Source organism: Bufo bufo, chromosome 7, assembly GCF_905171765.1.
Source record: "Bufo bufo chromosome 7, aBufBuf1.1, whole genome shotgun sequence".
NCBI lineage: Eukaryota > Metazoa > Chordata > Amphibia > Anura > Bufonidae > Bufo > Bufo bufo.
In genome coordinates, this window is record NC_053395.1 from 190,781,744 (window position 1) to 190,805,133 (window position 23,390).

Below are 23,390 nucleotides of genomic sequence, written 5' to 3' on the forward strand. Positions count from 1 at the left end.
AGGAAGAGGAGAGCGGCCCCACAGCACATATTCTGGCATCATATCAGCCACCACAGGAGAAGCCACCATTTAGTTACTTTGACCCCTTCACCCAAACAGAGGAGAGAGGTTCCACATCAGAGAATCAGGCATCATATCAACCACCACAGGAGTAGGCCACAATTTAATGGGACCCCGGCAACCATGTCAGATGGCACAACCATCAGCTTCATATCAATCAGCACAGGAGAAGGCGACTTTGAAAGACTTTGACCCCTACACCCAGACGGAGGAGAGAGGTTTCACAGCAGAGAATCAGGCATTTAGATCACCCACCACAGGAGTAGGCCCCCATTGAATCAGACCCTGGCAACCATGTCAGATGGCACAACCATCAGCTTTATATCAATCAGCACAGGAGAAGCCACCATTGAGTTACTTTGACCCCTGCACCCAGGAAGAGGAGAGAGGCCCCACAGCACATATTCTGGCATCATATCAGCCACCACAGGAGAAGCCACCATTTAGTTACTTTGACCCCTTCACCCAAACAGAGGAGAGAGGTTCCACATCAGAGAATCAGGCATCATATCAACCACCACAGGAGTAGGCCACAATTTAATGGGACCCCGGCAACCATGTCAGATGGCACAACCATCAGCTTCATATCAATCAGCACAGGAGAAGGCGACTTTGAAAGACTTTGACCCCTACACCCAGACGGAGGAGAGAGGTTTCACAGCAGAAAATCAGGCATTTAGATCACCCACCACAGGAGTAGGCCCCCATTGAATCAGACCCTGGCAACCATGTCAGATGGCACAACCATCAGCTTTATATCAATCAGCACAGGAGAAGCCACCATTGAGTTACTTTGACCCCTGCACCCAGGAAGAGGAGAGAGGCCCCACAGCACATATTCTGGCATCATATCAGCCACCACAGGAGAAGCCACCATTGAGTTACTTTGACCCCCGCACCCAGGAAGAGGAGAGAGGCACCACAGCACATATTCTGGCATCATACTAACCACCACAGGAGAAGCCACCATTGAGTTACTTTGACCCCTGCACCCAGGAAGAGGAGAGAGGCCCCACAGCACATATTCTGGCATCATATCAGCCACCACAGGAGAAGCCACCATTGAGTTACTTTGACCCCCGCACCCAGGAAGAGGAGAGAGGCACCACAGCACATATTCTGGCATCATATCAGCCACCACAGGAGAAGCCACCATTGAGTTACTTTGACCCCCGCACCCAGGAAGAGGAGAGAGGCACCACAGCACATATTCTGGCATCATATCAGCCACCACAGGAGAAGCCACCATTGAGTTACTTTGACCCCTGCACCCAGGAAGAGGAGAGCGGCCCCACAGCACATATTCTGGCATCATATCAGCCACCACAGGAGAAGCCACCATTTAGTTACTTTGACCCCTTCACCCAAACAGAGGAGAGAGGTTCCACATCAGAGAATCAGGCATCATATCAACCACCACAGGAGTAGGCCACAATTTAATGGGACCCCGGCAACCATGTCAGATGGCACAACCATCAGCTTCATATCAATCAGCACAGGAGAAGGCGACTTTGAAAGACTTTGACCCCTACACCCAGACGGAGGAGAGAGGTTTCACAGCAGAGAATCAGGCATTTAGATCACCCACCACAGGAGTAGGCCCCCATTGAATCAGACCCTGGCAACCATGTCAGATGGCACAACCATCAGCTTTATATCAATCAGCACAGGAGAAGCCACCATTGAGTTACTTTGACCCCTGCACCCAGGAAGAGGAGAGAGGCCCCACAGCACATATTCTGGCATCATATCAGCCACCACAGGAGAAGCCACCATTTAGTTACTTTGACCCCTTCACCCAAACAGAGGAGAGAGGTTCCACATCAGAGAATCAGGCATCATATCAACCACCACAGGAGTAGGCCACAATTTAATGGGACCCCGGCAACCATGTCAGATGGCACAACCATCAGCTTCATATCAATCAGCACAGGAGAAGGCGACTTTGAAAGACTTTGACCCCTACACCCAGACGGAGGAGAGAGGTTTCACAGCAGAAAATCAGGCATTTAGATCACCCACCACAGGAGTAGGCCCCCATTGAATCAGACCCTGGCAACCATGTCAGATGGCACAACCATCAGCTTTATATCAATCAGCACAGGAGAAGCCACCATTGAGTTACTTTGACCCCTGCACCCAGGAAGAGGAGAGAGGCCCCACAGCACATATTCTGGCATCATATCAGCCACCACAGGAGAAGCCACCATTGAGTTACTTTGACCCCCGCACCCAGGAAGAGGAGAGAGGCACCACAGCACATATTCTGGCATCATACTAACCACCACAGGAGAAGCCACCATTGAGTTACTTTGACCCCTGCACCCAGGAAGAGGAGAGAGGCCCCACAGCACATATTCTGGCATCATATCAGCCACCACAGGAGAAGCCACCATTGAGTTACTTTGACCCCCGCACCCAGGAAGAGGAGAGAGGCACCACAGCACATATTCTGGCATCATATCAGCCACCACAGGAGAAGCCACCATTGAGTTACTTTGACCCCCGCACCCAGGAAGAGGAGAGAGGCACCACAGCACATATTCTGGCATCATATCAGCCACCACAGGAGAAGCCACCATTGAGTTACTTTGACCCCTGCACCCAGGAAGAGGAGAGCGGCCCCACAGCACATATTCTGGCATCATATCAGCCACCACAGGAGAAGCCACCATTTAGTTACTTTGACCCCTTCACCCAAACAGAGGAGAGAGGTTCCACATCAGAGAATCAGGCATCATATCAACCACCACAGGAGTAGGCCACAATTTAATGGGACCCCGGCAACCATGTCAGATGGCACAACCATCAGCTTCATATCAATCAGCACAGGAGAAGGCGACTTTGAAAGACTTTGACCCCTACACCCAGACGGAGGAGAGAGGTTTCACAGCAGAGAATCAGGCATTTAGATCACCCACCACAGGAGTAGGCCCCCATTGAATCAGACCCTGGCAACCATGTCAGATGGCACAACCATCAGCTTTATATCAATCAGCACAGGAGAAGCCACCATTGAGTTACTTTGACCCCTGCACCCAGGAAGAGGAGAGAGGCCCCACAGCACATATTCTGGCATCATATCAGCCACCACAGGAGAAGCCACCATTTAGTTACTTTGACCCCTTCACCCAAACAGAGGAGAGAGGTTCCACATCAGAGAATCAGGCATCATATCAACCACCACAGGAGTAGGCCACAATTTAATGGGACCCCGGCAACCATGTCAGATGGCACAACCATCAGCTTCATATCAATCAGCACAGGAGAAGGCGACTTTGAAAGACTTTGACCCCTACACCCAGACGGAGGAGAGAGGTTTCACAGCAGAGAATCAGGCATTTAGATCACCCACCACAGGAGTAGGCCCCCATTGAATCAGACCCTGGCAACCATGTCAGATGGCACAACCATCAGCTTTATATCAATCAGCACAGGAGAAGCCACCATTGAGTTACTTTGACCCCTGCACCCAGGAAGAGGAGAGAGGCCCCACAGCACATATTCTGGCATCATATCAGCCACCACAGGAGAAGCCACCATTGAGTTACTTTGACCCCCGCACCCAGGAAGAGGAGAGAGGCACCACAGCACATATTCTGGCATCATACTAACCACCACAGGAGAAGCCACCATTGAGTTACTTTGACCCCTGCACCCAGGAAGAGGAGAGAGGCCCCACAGCACATATTCTGGCATCATATCAGCCACCACAGGAGAAGCCACCATTGAGTTACTTTGACCCCCGCACCCAGGAAGAGGAGAGAGGCACCACAGCACATATTCTGCCATCATATCAGCCACCACAGGAGAAGCCACCATTGAGTTACTTTGACCCCTGCACCCAGGAAGAGGAGAGAGGCCCCACAGCACATATTCTGGCATCATATCAGCCACCACAGGAGAAGCCACCATTGAGTTACTTTGACCCCTGCACCCAGGAAGAGGAGAGAGGCCCCACAGCACATATTCTGGCATCATACTAACCACCACAGGAGAAGCCACCATTGAGTTACTTTGACCCCTGCACCCAGGAAGAGGAGAGAGGCCCCACAGCACATATTCTGGCATCATATCAGCCACCACAGGAGAAGCCACCATTGAGTTACTTTGACCCCCGCACCCAGGAAGAGGAGAGAGGCACCACAGCACATATTCTGGCATCATATCAGCCACCACAGGAGAAGCCACCATTGAGTTACTTTGACCCCTGCACCCAGGAAGAGGAGAGAGGCCCCACAGCACATATTCTGGCATCATACTAACCACCACAGGAGAAGCCACCATTGAGTTACTTTGACCCCTGCACCCAGGAAGAGGAGAGAGGCCCCACAGCACATATTCTGGCATCATATCAGCCACCACAGGAGAAGCCACCATTGAGTTACTTTGACCCCCGCACCCAGGAAGAGGAGAGAGGCACCACAGCACATATTCTTGCATCATATCAGCCACCACAGGAGAAGCCACCATTGAGTTACTTTGACCCCCGCACCCAGGAAGAGGAGAGAGGCACCACAGCACATATTCAGGCATCATATCACACACCACAGGAGAAGGCCTCTTTCAGTGATTTAGGCCTTTGGACCCAGACAGAGGAGAGAGGCACCACAGCACATATTCTGGCATCATATCGGCCACCACAGGAGAAGCCACCATTGAGTTACTTTGACCCCTGCACCCAGGAAGAGGAGAGAGGCCCCACAGCACATATTCTGGCATCATATCAGCCACCACAGGAGAAGCCACCATTTAGTTACTTTGACCCCTGCACCCAGGAAGAGGAGAGAGGCACCACAGCACATATTCTGGCATCATATCAGCCACCACAGGAGAAGCCACCATTTAGTTACTTTGACCCCTTCACCCAAACAGAGGAGAGAGGTTCCACATCAGAGAATCAGGCATCATATCAACCACCACAGGAGTAGGCCACAATTTAGTTTATTTGACCCCTGCACCCAGGAAGAGGAGAGAGGCCCCACAGCACATATTCTGGCATCATATCACACACCACAGGAGAAGGCCTCTTTCAGTGATTTAGGCCTTTGGACCCAGACAGAGGAGAGAGGTCAGAGATTAGCTTCATATCCCCCAGCACAGCAGAAGACCGCTTTATTTGACTTAGGCCTCAGCACCCAGACAGAAGACAGAGGTAGCATGGCAGAGGTTATGGCTTCATGTCACCCGTTAGTTTAACCGGCCACTTTCATCTGGTTAGGCCCCGGCGCCCAGACAGAGAAGAGTTTCATTCAACTGTGGGTTTCATAAAATTTGTATCAAATAAAGAAGTGGCCCGTAGCACAACAAGACATGTTTTAGGCAGTTAATAAGGACTACTCTGCACAAGGGAGGGACAGGTCCTGTGGGATCCATGCCTGGTTCATCTTTATGAAGGTCAGCTTGTCCACGTTGGCTGTGGACAGGCGGCTGCGCTTGGCAGTAATGACGCCCCCTGCCGTGCTGAATACGCGTTCAGATAAAACGCTGGCCGCCGGGCAGGAAAGCACCTCCAAGGCATAACATGCTAACTCTGGCCACGTGGACAATTTCGAAACCCAGTAGTTGAATGGGGCCGAACCATCCGTCAGGATGTGGAGGGGTGTGCAGACATACTGTTCAACCATGTTAGTGAAATGCTGCCTCCTGCTAACATGTTCCGTATCAGGTGTCGGTGCAGATAGCTGTGGCGTGGAGACAAAACTTTTCCACATTTCTGCCATGCTAACCCTGCCCTCAGATGAGCTGGCCGTGACACAGCTGCGTTGGCGACCTCTTGCCACTCCTCTGCCTTCACCTTCCACCTGTTCCCCTGTGACATGTGGGAATGCTCTCAAGAGCGCCTCTATCAGCGTGCGCTTGTACTCGCGCATCTTACGGTCGCGCTCCAGTTCAGGAATTAAAGTGGGCACATTGTCTTTATACCGGGGATCCAGCAGGGTGGCCACCCAGTAGTCTGCACACGTTAAAACGTGGGCAACTCTGCTGTCGTTGCGCAGGCATTGGAGCATATATTCGCTCATGTGGGCCAGGCTACCCATGGGTAAGGACAAGCTGTCCTCTGTGGGAGGCGTATCGTCATCGTCCACCGTATCCCCCCAGCCACGCACCAGTGATGGGCCTGGGCTGCCACCCCGCTGTGAACATGCGTCATCCTCGTCCCCCTCCACCTCCTCATCCTCCTCGTCCTCCAGTACAGTGCCTTGGCTGGCGACTTGTGAACCTGTCCTCTGCTGCTTAAACAAACCTCCCTCTGAGCCACTTCGAACAGACTGGCCCGAAAGTGTTAGAAACGAGCCCTCATCCTCCTCCTCCTCCTCCACCTGGGCCACCTCCTCTAACATCATTGCCCTAAGTGTTTTCTCAAGGAGACATAGAAGTGGTATTGTAACGCTGATAACAGTGTCATCCCCACTGGCCATGTTGGTGGAGTACTCGAAACAGCGCAGCAGGGCACACAGGTCTCGCATGGAGGCCCAATCATTGGTGGTGAAGTGGTGCTGTTCGGCAGTACGACTGACATGAGCGTGCTGCAGCTGAAACTCCACTATGGCCTGCTGCTGCTCGCACAGTCTCTCCAGCATGTGCAAGGTGGAGTTCCACCGGGTGGGCACGTCGCATATGAGGCGGTGAGCGGGAAGGCCGAAGTTCCGCTGTAGCGCAGACAGGCGAGCAGCGGCAGGATGTGAACGGCGGAAGCGCGCACAGACGGCCCGCACTTTATGCAGCAGCTCTGACATGTTGGGGTAGTGGTGAATGAACCTCTGCACCACCAAGTTCAGCACATGCGCCAGGCAAGGGATGTGCGTCAAACCGGCTAGTCCCAGAGCTGCCACGAGATTTCGCCCATTATCGCATACCACCAGGCCTGGCTTGAGGCCCACCGGCAGAAACCACTCGTCGGTCTGTTGTTCAATACCCCGCCACAACTCCTTTGCGCTGTGGGGCCTGTCCCCCAAACATATGAGTTTCAGAATGGCCTGCTGACGTTTACCCCGGGCTGTGCTGAAGTTGGTGGTGAAGGTGTGTGGCTGACCGGATGAGCTGGTGGAAGCAGTGGAGGAGGAAGCCGAGTAGGAGGAGGAGGCTACAGGAGGCAGAGAATGATGCCCTGCGATCCTAGGGGGCGGAAGGACGTGCGCCAAGGAACTGTCCGCCGGGGGCCCAGCCGCCACTACATTCATCCAGTGTGCAGTTAGTGAGATATAGCGTCCCTGGTCGTGCTTACTGGTCCACGTATCTGTGGTTAGGTGGACCTTGCCACAAATGGCGTTGCGCAGTGCACACTTGATTTTATCGGACACTTGCATGTGCAGGAAAGGCACGGCTGTCTTGGAGAAGTAGTGGTGGCTGGGAACCACATACTGCGGGACAGCCATGGCCATCAGCTGTTTGAAGCTGTCTGTGTCCACCAGCCGGAATGACAGCATTTCAAAGGCCAGCAGTTTAGAAATGCTGGCGTTCAGGCCAAGGGCTCGAGGGTGACTCGGGGGGAATTTGCGCTTCCTCTCTAAGGTTTGAGATATTGAGAGCTGAACGCTGCTGTGTGATATAGTGGAGACGCTAGTTGACGGTGGCGGTGGTGGTGGTGTCGGTGGCACATCCTCTGTTTGCTGCTCGGCAGGTGGCAACATTCCTCTCGAGGCGGAAGCCGAGGCAGCAGCGGTAGAGGGAGCAGGGGGAGCCTCAGCGAGTGCCTGGTTTTTAAGGTGTGTACCCCACTGCAGTTCATGCTTTGCATGTAGATGCCTGGTCATGCAGGTTGTGCTGAGGTTCAGAACGTTAATGCCTCGCCTCAGGCTCTGATGGCAGAGCGTGCAAGTCACTCGGGTCTTGTCGGTAGGACATTGTTTAAAGAAGTGCCATGCCAGGGAACTCTTTGAAGCTGCCTTTGTGGGGCTGGGTCCCTGTTGGCGATGTCCAGTAGCAGGCGAACTCTGGGGGCGGCGGCTCGTCTGCTTTGGCCCCCTGCTCCCTCTTTGGCTTCGCTGTTGTCTCGGTCTCACCACTACCTCTTCCTCTGAACTGTGAAAGTCATCGCCACGACCTTCAGTCCATGTGGGGTCTAAGACCTCATCGTCCTCTGCATCGTCTTCCACCCAGTCTCCCTCCCTGACCTCCTCCTGTTCAGTCTGCACACTGCAAAATGACGCGGCAGTGGGCACCTGTGTTTCGTCATCATCAGAGAGTCGGTGACTCTGCTGTGGTGGTATTCCCATGTCCTCTTCATCTGGAGACATAAGTGGTTGTGCGTCAGTGCATGGTATGTCTTCCTCCACTGGGGAAGGGCTAGGTGGACGCCCCTGGGAAACCCTGGAAGCAGAGTCTTCAAACAGAAGAAGAGACTGCTGCATAACTTGTGGCTCAGACCGTTTCCCTGATATGCTTGGGGGTGATGTGACAGACTGATGGGCTTGGTTTTCAGGTGCCACCTGTGCGCTTTCCGCAGAAGACTGGGTGGAAGACCATGTGGTGAACGTGCTGGAAGCACTGTCGGCCACCCAATCGATTAATGCCTGTACCTGCTCAGGCCTTACCATCCTAAGAGCGGCATTGGGCCCCACGAGATATTGCGGTACATTCTGCCGGCTAGTTGAGGGAGTTCGTTCCCTACTGTGTGCGCCTGGGGCCGAACGGCCACGTCCTCTACCAGCAACAGAGGCTCCACGGACACCACCACGACCGCGTCCTCGTCCCTTAATAGTATTTTTCTTCATTGTTGCGATTCAACTCGCACCACAATGAAATATATTATTTTTTATAAGCAAAATCCCCTCACTGGAATACTTTCAGTCTTTTGACTGTATGGATTACAGATGGAATGACTGTTATATGTGAGTACCGCTTTCTTTGACAGATTCTAGTATGGGTACATATATGTTTTCCCAACCCCAGCACATTAGTTTGCTAATTCCAGATGTATGAAACGCAGGCCTAACTGTATCTAGTATATTGAACGCCAGATAAACTAACTTGGCCTTTTTTAAATAAAAAAAAAATTCCCTCACTGGAATACTTTCAGTCTTTTGACTGTATGGATTACAGATGGAATGACTGTTATATGTGAGTACCGCTTTCTTTGACAGATTCTAGTATGGGTACATATATGTTTTCCCAACCCCAGCACATTAGTTTGCTAATTCCAGATGTATGAAACGCAGGCCTAACTGTATCTAGTATATTGAACGCCAGATAAACTAACTTGGCCTTTTTTAAATAAAAAAAATCCCCTCACTGGAATACTTTCAGTCTTTTGACTGTATGGATTACAGATGGAATGACTGTTATATGTGAGTACCGCTTTCTTTGACAGATTCTAGTATGGGTACATATATGTTTTCCCAACCCCAGCACATTAGTTTGCTAATTCCAGATGTATGAAACGCAGGCCTAACTGTATCTAGTATATTGAACGCCAGATAAACTAACTTGGCCTTTTTTAAATAAAAAAAAAAATCCCTCACTGGAATACTTTCAGTCTTTTGACTGTATGGATTACAGATGGAATGACTGTTATATGTGAGTACCGCTTTCTTTGACAGATTCTAGTATGGGTACATATATGTTTTCCCAACCCCAGCACATTAGTTTGCTAATTCCAGATGTATGAAACGCAGGCCTAACTGTATCTAGTATATTGAACGCCAGATAAACTAACTTGGCCTTTTTTAAATAAAAAAAATCCCCTCACTGGAATACTTTCAGTCTTTTGACTGTATGGATTACAGATGGAATGACTGTTATATGTGAGTACCGCTTTCTTTGACAGATTCTAGTATGGGTACATATATGTTTTCCCAACCCCAGCACATTAGTTTGCTAATTCCAGATGTATGAAACGCAGGCCTAACTGTATCTAGTATATTGAACGCCAGATAAACTAACTTGGCCTTTTTTAAATAAAAAAAATCCCCTCACTGGAATACTTTCAGTCTTTTGACTGTATGGATTACAGATGGAATGACTGTTATATGTGAGTACCGCTTTCTTTGACAGATTCTAGTATGGGTACATATATGTTTTCCCAACCCCAGCACATTAGTTTGCTAATTCCAGATGTATGAAACGCAGGCCTAACTGTATCTAGTATATTGAACGCCAGATAAACTAACTTGGCCTTTTTTAAATAAAAAAAAAATTCCCTCACTGGAATACTTTATGGCTTTTCACTGTATGGATTACAGGTGGACTGGTATTAGTAGGGGTGACACAAGCACACCCAAGTCCCTGATGTAGGATTTCTATGGCACAGACCACTATTACAAGTGATTAATGGACGTTGGGAGAGATTGTGCTGCAGCACTAGTCCCAAGATGGCCGCCGCCTATCAGCCCAGTAACATGTGCCACAAAATGGTCTGCACAACCTTTAAAAAAAATAGCCTTGGACTGTGCTGCTAAATCGCTATTGGTCTGAATCCCAGGTGTAGATGTCTGACTTGTTTGGAGCTTTGGAATGCACACTGTGGCAGCTTCTGCTGCAGCACTACAAGTCGCAAAATGGCGGCCGGCGGTCAGCCCAGGTACATGTGGATGGAAAAGTCACTCTGGCCACTCTAAAAATAGCCAATCCCTATCAAAAAAGCAGCTCAGCTGCAGTTGTTCAGATGAATCACAGGTGGAGGAGAGAAATTTGCTTCCAGTTATTCAATTATCCCTGCCTATTCTCGCCCTAGCATCAGCTGCGTCTATCCCTGTTCTATTCACATCGGGAGTGAGCACGTCCCGACGTGCGCACAAGCTTATAAAGAGGCTGAGTCACATGCTGCACTTGGCCAATCACAGCCTTGCCAATAGTAGGCATGGCTGCGATGGCATCTTAGGGCAAGTAGTATGATGCATGTTGATTGGCTGCTTTGCAGCCTTTCAAAATGCGCCAAAATACATGCCGAACGACGAACCCGAACCCGAACTTTTACGAAAAAGTTCGGGTTCGGGTCCGTGTCACGAACACCCCAAAATTCGGTACGGACCCGAACTATGCTCGAACTGTTCGCTCAACACTATCCACGATCCCTGTCAATTCTCAATGATTAATCCCACGCATAACACCAACGAAGTCTAATCATTCACTCTTCAAATACTTATATTCCTTTTTCGTTCCAGGATAGCTACATTGAAGTTCATTTTTAACCCTTTTCCCATCCCAGCTAACCTCGACACTGGGACAGCCTTGTCCAGTTGCAGAGAAATACCATTTTGGAGTGTGTGTGCCTTTTTCTGTTACGTTATTTGCTGTATTGGAAATATATTTATATATTTTAATAGTACCGGTGTTTTGGTCGCAGTGATACCCATGCCATGATGTTTATATTATTTGTCATTTATGTATTTGTTTTTTATTATACGAAAAGGGGGGGCGATTTAAACTTTTATATTTTTTATATATTTTTTAAGTCTTTTTTTTTTACTTTTTTGTGATGATTTTGAAGCTCGTATTTGAGCCTACAAAATCCAATTGTATGTTTTTAATTTTGAACAATCATGGATTTTTGGAATTCATATATTACTCAGAATTGCTCATTTCTTATGTTGGCCAAAATAAGAATTGCAGCTTTAATGCCCTGAGTCTCTTCAGCAAGACTCGGCGTATTAAAATCAATTTCTAGCATCCTCACTGGTTGTAGAGGATGCTGGTAAGAAGCTCAGAAGTGCAGGTTTTTCACCCTTTAGATGCCATGATTTTACTTTATCACGGCTTCTAAAGGCTTTAATTACCGCGATCGGCATTGTTGCTCGTCGCAGTAATTACTCACAGGTCTCTGCTGTTGGAAACAGCGGAGAGCTGCCGGCCATGACGCCTGCTGCACGTGCGAGTGGGCGCCATGTTTGCCCATCGCTCCAGCGCTGTACATGTACAGAGCTGGTAGCGAAAGGGTTAACTAACATTTGGAATAAACTGTATAATGGTGAAAGACATTTATTCAACCACCCACCGGAATGGATAAATCCCTCCTCAAGCCCACATGCCCACAGTACAACGTTTCTTTAAATGATACATTAACAGCTTAAATGACTTTCTGACCAAAAGATTAAAACATTAAAATGTTAAATAAAAACTTTAAAAATTCTAAATGTCAGTTCCCCTAATTTACATTAGTATATAATATAATATCTAGAATTGACTTGTAAAGTGCAATTAGGTTGATGACATTGTCTTTGGATGTAATAACGCTCCATATTTTACTTACTGGATCCGTCTTGACTTATCTGATGTTATCCGTGAAGACACGTGAACATTTACACATGTAGGTTTCCACTCTATCCTCTTGGCCGGAGGTCGACATTCATCTGTAAGAGAAATGATGCTACAACAATAAGATCTATGATTGTATACATATCACAGAATTTACGGTTTAATACACATCTAAACGTGAAATTAATTACTATAACTTTAGGCTTTGTTAATATTTGCTTTCAATACTCAGAGCCGAAGGGAAGAATAGCGATGAATGCAGCACAATTCTTTTTTTATTTTTTATTTTTTTATTTAACAACTTTATTAATATACAAAGGAGTAAAAGTACACAAATCAATATTAACATTTAATACAGTTAGCTTACTTACTCCATTTTCTCCCTCCAATCCAATTTTTCTTTTTTTTCCCCCGCCCCCACCTGCGATGCGTCCACTGTCCTCCCTCCCCTTCCCCCCTCAAGAAGAGTAGGGGGAAGGGAAGAGAGAAGAGTAAGAGGAACGAAAGAAAAAAAAAAAAAAAGTAACACCAGCATATAGGCCTATCAGAACTTCCAACCTTCCCATATCTTATTCCATTTTTCTAGTCCGCCTCTATGCTTATACAAAATCCGTTCATAGTTTTTGATCGTATTAATCAGATTTATCCAGTTATTTACTTCTGGAGTATGGTGTACAAACCAACTTCGACTGATCAACAATCTAGTCAGTAATAGTATTCTTCCCAATAGAATCTTTTGGTATTTATGGATAGTTAATGTGGACAAATCATTCAGTAAGAACAATTGTGGGTCAAGAGATATATGTACTTTTAGTTTGTGGGTAAGAAGATTTTTAATACCATTCCAGTATACTACCAGGCTCCTTCATTATCACAACGAGGGCACTTGGAGGTATCTCTTAATCCACACTTTAACCAAGTGGGAGTAACATATAATCTATGGTAAATATTAAACTGTGTTAAAACGTGATTAAAATTGTGAGAAAGTACATCTGGGTTAGAAAAAATACTCCCCCATCCCACCAGCTTTATATTTGGACAGTCCATCTCCCAGGCCCTTTGTCCTGGTGATTGTGTCTCGGAAAAACGTGACTTAATTAGTAGTTTGTATATATTTCAAATCTTCCTTCCTAGTGATATCTTCCCTAACCATTCATTTAGTGGAGACAAAGTATCTATTTCCAATAGTGATTTATCATCCAAGCTAGAAAGTGCCAACCGAAGCTGGAAATACCTAAACCATGAGAGGTTCTGTACACTATGTGATAATTCCGCAAACGTCTTAATTTCTTTATTCTTAACAACCTGAGTCACATATACAATCTCATTCTTTTGCCAGAATTGATCGGTTGCTATACCATCTAAAATCTGTAAGTGCTTATTATGCCAGAGAGGCGTGAATATAAGTGATCCCTTTACCCCCAACCATCCTCTAGTGATAGCCCACATTTTCAGAAGTGATTTTATAGTCTCTTTATAGCCCCACTCTTTATTAATCATTTGCCTGGATTCCAACATCGTAAATATATTGTTGTACGTAGAGGCTCTTACTAGGCCGCTCAGAGATGCACTATTTGGCCATTCATTGCACGTCCATAACTGAGTTGCCATAAAATAGCCTTTGAGGTATGGGAGGTTTAGGCCCCCACACTCCAGAGGCTTATATAGATATTCTAGTTTGAGTCTCACTTGTTTTCTTCCCCAAACTAAGTCATTAATTATTCTTTCCAGAAGTTAAAAATATTTGTCCTCTATCCAAATAGGCATATTTCTAAGAACATAGAGAAATTGAGGTAGAATTACCATCTTAACCAGCGAGACTCGGTCAGCTCTAGATAGAGGGAGTCTCAACCAGATCCCTACTTTTGCCCTGGTTTTCGTTATCAATGGAATCAGATTAAGTTGTATGAGGTTTTCAACCTTGGGGGATATCGTCATGCCAAGATATTGAAAGGTGTCAACGACGTCTAGCTGAGTTAGAAGGGACTCTTTTTGCGGCAAAGGAACTATTGGCATCAAGGTTGTCTTTGACCAATTTATATCTAGGCCGTATACCTCACCAAATTATTTAACCAAACGAATAATTCTTGGAACATTTATTTCTGTATCATCTATAAAAAAAGGACATCGTCCGCATATAGGGAAATACGATCTTCCTCTCTTAATATTCCTAACCCTTTGATTTGGGCATCTTGCCTGATGGCCAATGCCAGGGGCTCAATATAAATATCGAATAGGAGGGGAGATAGTGGGCAGCCCTGGTGGGTACCTCTCTTTAGATCAAAGGTAGTAGTGAGGCTCCCATTAAGACTCAACTTAGCTGTAGGGTATCTATACAATGATTTAATAATATTTATAAATCTCTCCCCAAAGCCTATCCTGGCCAGCACCTTCCAGAGGAAACGTCACTCCACACTGTCAAAGGCCTTGGAGGCATCTAAAGACAGGATGGAGCGAGCAGATCCCCCAGGAACCTGTATATTAGCAAAAAGACGATGAAGGTTATGGTGCGTACCCTTCTTTGGAATAAAACCGTTCTGATCTGGATGGACGATGGAGGAGATGACCCCAGAAAGTCTTGACTCCAAAATCCTTGCAAGGAGTTTTGCATCGGTGTTCAGCAATGAGATCGGTCTATAAGATCCCATATCTGTGGGGTCCTTATCTTTTTTCAGAATTAGAATTATTACACCTTCCATCATTGAGCCAGGCAAGTTCCCTTCTGCCACCGATTCAGCAAAGACCTCCAGGAGTTTAGGGAAAATAACCTCTCTATATTTGCTATAGAATTCATATGGGAGTCCATCTGAATCGGGGGTAGAGTTGGCCGAACATAATTTAATTGCCCCTTCAAGCTCCTGAATAGAGAGCTCAGCCTCAAGTGCCTTCTTTTGGGCCACCGTAATAGTAGGGAAGACAATATCATCCAAATGCAGCATGATTCTTGACAGACTTCATTATACGTAAGTTAATGGAGTCCATTTTCTGTTATAAACAGAAGCCACAGGTAGACATGAGCCAAGTTCTTAAAAATTAGATTTGGCTGCGTCGACGAATTTTACAATAAAATTCGCTTTGTGATGAATTACTTCATCATAAAGCGCATTTCTTTGTAAATAGCGAGTGCAATGACAGGCAACGGTGATTGCCCCACTCCCGTAATTGAACCCCTCAGATGCCGCTTTCATCGCTGATCGGGGTTCAGGAGTTGATCAAAAAAATTAAAAAAAATAAATCATACTTACCTCATCCACTTGGGAGCGAAGAGGGCGCTACGGCCATCTTGCTTGAAATCCAGCGCGAACTCTCACGTGACACGTGATGACATCAGCCAGCAAGATGGCCCGAGGCGGACTCTTTGTGCTCCAATGGAGGAGGTGAGTATAATATTTTTTTTTTTACTGCCATTTCAGGTGAAATCGATTCATTCATGAAGCACACGGAAATTCGGCTTTGCAGCAAATCAAATTTGTCTTCCATCCTTTAACTGCCAAAAGCCTGTGACAGATACAGGGCGAGAGCAGCAACAGAAAGGACATGCCCCCTGAGTTGTGACAGGGAGAGAGCTACAGCGGGAAGAAAATGTCTGCTGAGAAAAGACCCCTGAGCTGCCAGTGTGAAGAGAATCTAGCAGAGCAATTGGCGCAATTAATTTGGACCCATGTGAGGTACAGGGCTGGTTCTAGCATTATTAGAAAGTTATTGTCATCTGCTGTGTGATGCCTGATTTAAATTTTTTACATCAATCATGGGATAACTCCTCTAATGTAATCCCTCCTCACACAACCTCCTTCATCTCTCATCTCGGTTTACATTCATCACCTTTAGGCCCCATTCACACGACCGTATTTTGGGTCCGCATCTGATCCGCATTCATCTCAACGGGTCTGCAAAAAATGCGGACAGCACACTGTGTGCTGTCCGCATCCGTAAGTCTGTAGCTCCGCAAAAAGGCCCCTTGCAGACGAGCGTTCCTCCCGCAGCGAGTCTGCATCACAGCTCCCGGCCTGACCTCCCAGCGCTGTCGGGGGTCACATAGCATTATATTGATTTATGATGCTATGTAACCCTTACAGTTCTGTAATGTATTGGATAAGACTGGCATATGTATTGGATAATGCTGCCAGTGTTATCCAATACATTCCAGAACTGCAAGGGTTACATAGTATCATAAATCAATATAATGCTATGTGAATCCTGTCATTGCTGGGAGGTCAGGCCGGGTGCTGCGATGCTGACTCGCTGCGGGAGGAACGCTCGTCTGCAAGGGGCAAAAGATATAGGACATGTCCTATTCTTGTCTGTTTTGCAGACAATGATAGGCATTGTTAAGATAAAGCCACAAAAAACAAAACAAATGTAACACGGACGTCATCCCTATTTTTTGCGGATCCGCGTTTTTCAGTAACTGCATTTCAACTTACTGTATACATTTTAAGTAAACCGTTAAAATGAGAACCAAAAACTTTGGTAAATTTTTTGTGTGTCATCACTTCTGACATGGAATTTTATGATGCTATATAAATTAATGCTAATAATACTATCTTTAGTATAAGATCAAAGGGCATCTGTCCGCAGATTTGCACCTATGAAACTGGCTGACCTGTTGAAGACACCTGTGTTGGTCCCATGTTCATATGTGCCCGCATTGCTGAGAACAATGATGTTTCAATATATGCAAATGAGGCCCTAAGAGCAACGGGTGCGTTGCCATTACACCTAGAGGCTCTGCTCTCTCTGCAACTGCCGCGCCCTCTGCACTATGACTGACAGGACCAGGCTGGCGTGATGAAGTTTTTAGAGCCTGATCTTGTCAATTAAACTGTAGAGGGCACGGCAGTTTCAGAGAGAGCTGAACCTCTAGGTGTAACGGCAACACCCCCGTTGCTTGCAGAAGCTTTTCTTAGCAATGCGGACAGTACATGGGACCAACTTAAATGCCTTCAGCTGCCAAGTGCACATGTAACGGGTCAGTCAGTGTAATAGGTACAAATCTGCTGACAGATGCCCTTTAAAAGCAGGTACTGTAGTTTGAAATGCAGTTATTGGCTGTACTATGGTTAATTGGATGTGTTCCTCTTTTCATCCACCTAAAAGCAGCAGAGTGTTAAGATAATTCACAGTTTCCATTATTTAGTACTGTATCCTCAGTAGCCTGCTTTACAATGGGGTCTTCAATGACAAGGATATTATATTCCTGAAAACTACATGCAGGGTTAAGAATAATCTATTGAGAATAGACATGTCTACTGTACACATAAAATAATAGTGATTACGGTACCTAATTACTGCACCTTGATAGTGTTTAATGGTGCACAGCAAACTGTTCTTTTCCACACAATAATTGACTGTATTTTCAGTGACCATTAACATACAACACAACCAAGCCATAATAAAAGAAATAAATGTAATTGCATTTTCAGGAGAACATCCCTTTATGTTGTGTAATGAGGCAATGCCAAGATTTTTACACAACGCTGCCTCATACACAACTGCTTTATATGCTGAGCCTTATTCCTTTGGTCTTCTGGACACAGATGCAGCATTTTCACATGGCATAAAATAGACACAACACTAATTGCCAGTGATATATGTCTATATAGGCACACTAACAGTGCAGAGGGGATGCGCCTGAGCTTCTGTTATATCCTGAAAATGATTGTTAAAGTTTAAAATGAAGTGCTTTTTTCAAACATATCTCTACCCATTTGTTGCTCATGTGCATTTGGACATCATAGACAGACTTCCTATACTTGGAATTGTGGGCCGCAAAAAGTGGGTCCGCAATACACTGGCACCAGCCGCGTGCACTCCGTGCTGCGGATGTGGACCTATTGACTTGAAGGTGTCTGCGATCCACCAGATACGACCGAAGATAGGATTTCATGTATGCTTCGAAGAGCAGAGGCACGGATCAGAAACCCACGGAAGGACTACAAAGTGTTTATGTGGCCTTTGTGGTTCGTGCCTCCACACCTCAAAAAGATAGAACATGTTCTATATTTGGCCATATTTTGTAGCTCACGGACCAATTCAATCTGCAAAAGGAGTGCACGCTATTTTTGGTTCACAGCATGGGCACTAAGCCATTACGCTCGTGTGCATGAGAGCTTAACTATAGCTAGCAAAGAAACTGAGATAGATGAGGCCCTTTGTTCTATCCTCTATGGAATTCTTAACTACATTAAGGTTCGGAAAACATATAATTGGATTTCAACCCAATTTTATGTTTCTGCTAATATTTGTGCATAAGGTTCTTCTCACACTAGCGTCATGACTTTCATTTGCAATGGAAGAAGTACAGTAACTGTGACTGATCTTACAGATCCAGATTTTTACTGATGAACTCAAGGATTTTACTGCAGTAGATTGCACGGTTCCATCATGCATAACGGAAAAAAACTGAACCGTTATATGTGCCCATAGAAATATATTATGATGGAGCAAAACAGAATGCCTCTTGGAGGCTTCCATTTTGCATTTGTAGTGCCCTAGAGCAGAGAGTACTTTGAAATTTGGACATTCGTGGACATTTGCCTATATCCCCTATGCAAAGTTAAAACTTCTTACTTTATTTCTCTTGAAAGGGTTAACTTAGGCTACTTTCACACTAACGTTTTGGCTTTCCGTTTGTGAGATCCGTTCAGGGCTCTCAGAAGCGGTCCAAAACGGATCAGTGTTGCCCTAATGCATTCTGAATGGAAAAGGATCCCCTCAGAATGCATCAGTTTGCCTCCGTTCAGTCACCATTCTGCTCTGGGAGCGGACACCAAAACGCTGCCGGCAGTGTTTTTCTGTCCATCCTGGTGATGCAGAGCCAAACAGATCTGTCCTGACACACAATGTAAGTCAAGGGGGACGGATCCGTTTTCTCTGACACAATCTGGCACAATAGAAAGCGGATCAACCCCCATTGACTTTCAATAGTGTTCAAGATGGATCCATCATGGCTATAGAAGACCTAATTCAACCGGATCCTTTCATGACGGATGCATGCGGTTGTATTATTGTAACGGAAGCGTTTTTGCAGATCCATGACGGATCCGCAAAAAACTAGAGTGTGAAAGTAGCCTTATACTGTTTAATACCGTGTACCTGCATTTTATATGTTGCGATATATATTCTGTTCATTATCACTGTATTTACATGGCTCTGTGGAAAGGGTTAATGAATACTAAGAACCTGTTATGGCTTTGATTGAGAAGCTGGTAATTTTCCACAGCTGCCATAGGGTTTAAGAATGCCATGTTTTGGAGGAAAAAAACTCAGACTTGTTTAGCACCAAAAAGCAGACAGCCTGAGCTTTTAAATGTCTGGCTTTAGCTATGTTATGTCTGGAAACTTGTTTTTGTTTGGAAAACCTGCTGTGTATGTAAATCTATACCAGACGGGAGCTGAAACAATGTATCTGTTTGTGCTGAGTTTCTCCACTCCACCCCTCCCACTAGAAGGTTCTAGTCTAGCAAAAGCTGTATATAAGGAGAGCAGTCGAAGCCGCTAGTGTGCTGCAGTTAGGGACCAGTGCTTGGAGGGGAGACTCATGCCAGCCTGAATGAATGACCAGAAGAAGACGCTGAGATGGGGCCGCTGAGCCACAGACCATGGGTCACTAGCCCTGTGACCAAGGAGCAACTCGAACTACTGAGCTACAGACCGTGGGCCCTTGACCAGGATGCCAGCCTTCTGAGAGAGAAAGGGACAGCTAGCTCAGGCCTTTCCTCAGCATCAAACCCTCCTTCTGCCAGGGCGGAGACTCTGCCAGACTACTGAGCGGCCAGAAGAAGATGCTTAGACGGGGATATGCTGCCACAGACCCTGGATCACCAACCTTGGAACAGGGTACCAGCCTTCTGAAAAGAAAGAGGGACAACTAGCTCAGACCTTTCCTCGGCATCAAACCTCTTCTGCCAGGGAGGAGACTTGAGAAGCCAGCCCAATGCCTCGCTTGTATTGTTTTGTACCTGAATTCCTCCAATAAAGAAGCACCCTGATTTACTGCAGACCATGACTCTCTGGACTTTTTTCCCATTGGGGTGCACCACGCCTTATCATAACTTCCGGAGAGAAGCAACACGTGGTGACACCTCGACGGTGTCCGGGGGACCCAGGGTAGCGTTGAGGCCACCCCGAACACGGCCACTGCACATTCCGTCCTAAAATTCCGTTATATTCAGTTATAACTCTGTTATAATGGAACACTATAACGTAATTCCTAACGCTGATAAAAACGCACCCTAACATGTTGTTGCTATTACTGAAGGATCATATCTAGTACTATATGAGCTCATAATGAAAAGTGAATGACAATGATTGAGATCATTCAATGTGAAGATTTGAGGAATATAATTTTATTCTGAACCTTCATTATCTAAGAAATGCCACTGCATGGAATGACTAATTACTACAGAATCACATTTAAGATATAACTGCTGCTTATTGGAAAATCTATCTACTTCCATCTAACAAGGAAAGAATCTCTTAACAGATGAGAAAAGCTTTACTTACATCTCCCAGAGCAGCTGCAAGTCAGCTTAAATGACAGCAAAAGTACAGTGTCTCATTGTTCTAGTGGATTTGCTCCAAACAGTAAGGCTCAGAAAATCGCTTTTTTGATCTTCTCCCTATGAGTTGATGATTGTTCATCAGTAGTCGGAGCTGCTGGTAACTTATAACAGAGGATGCTTAGGGGAATTAAAGAGATTTTGCAAAGTCTGCATGTTCCCATGTGAGCAGTCTGTCATGTCTGAACGATCCATAGGAGTCTCCTGCCATATGTATTTCTCCGATAACCAAAAACAAAAGGTCTATTATTGGGATTTCTTAGAAAATGCAGTTGGAAGATGGCAGCTGTTAGTTAATATCGCCTAAGCCAATGTATCCACAGAATTCAATTACACCTGTCACTCAAATTTTAAAAAGGATTTTGCATACATATTTTATTTCCCAAGGCAAATTTCTCCATATACACTCCTCAACATTGAAACTGCAACACCAAGAATGAAAAGTCATGGAATTTTGGAACTTAAAGAATTGTTAGACATGTCAATGATATGCAAATGATAAAAAATGGAAATAAAATATTTAAAACATCTCGATTTATTCAGTATCGAGTAGGAGCGAAACATGCAGAAATACACGCTCTTACATGCCTTGGCATGCTATCAATGAGGTTATTAACCCTTTGCTGACCGAGTCCAAAAAGGCCTGAATGTCCAGGCAACTTTTTGTGATTTTATGCACGAGGTGGTTTAGTGACCGTAGCTTTTTTATTTGTTTGACTACCAAAATAATTTTTGTGATTTTTTTTTTTACCTGACACTGGGACTTTTTATTAGAATGTTTTTTTTATTTTTTTTTTATTTTTTTAGGTTTAATTTGGAAGAAAACTGCTAATTATTATTAAAAAGTATTTTTTTTAATTATAGCTTTTTATTTCTTAAATATTAAAACTAACACAAAAATTAAACATTGCAATGGGTTCCCTATTTTGCGATAATCGTTTTCATATATAACATGTATAGGTTTGAGAGAACGGGACGACTAGGGTGACAGTTTCTGTTAGCGACTGCATTTTTAAAAAAATTTTTAAAAAAATTATTTTTTTTTACTTATATTTTAATTTCTTTTTGGCACATAATATGCTCCCCAGGAGGTCATTAAAAGACCTCTGGAGGACACTACCTTTTTTTTTTTGTTTTACTTTTTTTTTCACTGTTTCCACTGTAACTGGTACATCCACAGGAGCCCCAGTTACAGGGGAAAACAGCCCCCTGTGGGGGCACGACACACAGGCACAGCTGCATGCTTGCCCCTGCTCTAGACACCCGATCGGTCACGTGACCACTGGGACTAAATGAGGAAGCAGAGCTTACTTAAAGGAGTTGTTTCTCTTGGAATATTAGTGGCATATTGCTAGCATAGGTCACCAATGTCAGATTGGTGCTGGTTCCACCTCTGGGACCAACACCATCTCTAGAATGAAGCCCCAAAGAAAATGGAAACAGACTAAGCATGCACAGCCACCCTCTGATAATTTCTATGGGAGTGACTATGGGTGCTCTGCTTTGGGTTCCAGAGATGGCACCAGCACCTGACATTGGTGGCATATCCTAGCAAGGTGAGACAACCCCTTTAAGTTTAGTTTTGGCTGTGTCAGTGGAACAAGAACAGTTGAAGAGACTTTTGGCATATAATACAGGAAAATAATCTGTATTGGTGACTATACCACTAACATTTAACATTATAGGTGGTAGATTATAGATTGAAGATTACATTATTTTGACGTACGTCTGTCATGAGATAGAAACACTTTAAGCAAGGGTATCCAAAATATGTCAGTCAATGAGTTAGAGGGCCAAGGGCTCATGCCATACAGTTTCCACAACAATACTATGCCTTCCATATAGCTGAAAAGGAGGTAACAATTGCAGGTAACATGAGAAAATCTCTGACAGTCAACTGGTCTTAGCATTGCTGGGGCATTCTTAACAAAGCTGATGCCACTTGTCCTTTCAGAGGAATGCTATATGCAATGTATACACCTGAAATATTCCATTTCTAAATAGCTCTTTATGCCCATTTGGGGCAGCCCAGCTGACCTTGTATAAAGTGTCTTTTTGAAGAGTTCAAGAAGACACAAATGTGCCACCTTAATATTCTTCCTTAGAAATCTTTCAAATTTGGATGGCTAAACCAGCATCAAAGCCATCATAAAAAACAAGTTAAAATAAAAAAGTTTTAGTTGCATTTACTAATTTAAACCATTCGTAAAATGAGGATTCATAAATTATTCTGCACTTTTCTTCCAGCGTTTATAAAGCACACAACCCTTATGTTACAGGAATTGGCGTACATGCCAACATACTGCTGGAGCTAGATTATTTGCACCCCCTGAAGGCTCTCTGTTATCCGGTTATTCCATGTGCGCTGTACTGAAAACGCTTGTGGTGTCAGGAGAAATTATTGATGTAAACTGGAATAACCAGACAGCAGATGGTAGCATGTTAAGTGACAAAATGCTTGACTTCAAAAATGTCAGCAAAATAAAAGAATCACCACAGTAATTAGACAGCGGACATCCAGAGAGTTGTTGTATACAACATCTCAATGACCCTGACAACTTAGTAATCAAGGAA

At 45.3% G+C, this 23,390-nt stretch overlaps 1 protein-coding gene across 1 annotated transcript in view; it reads right to left on the reverse strand.

Moving 5' to 3' along the window:
* Positions 1–23,390, reverse strand: part of B3GALT1 (beta-1,3-galactosyltransferase 1) — a 363,301-nt gene that overhangs the window by 103,341 nt on the left and 236,570 nt on the right. The window contains exon 3 of the mRNA XM_040441341.1: positions 12,251–12,350. The gene's annotated coding sequence lies outside the window, so the exon portion shown is untranslated. The remainder of the gene's footprint in view (positions 1–12,250; positions 12,351–23,390) is intronic.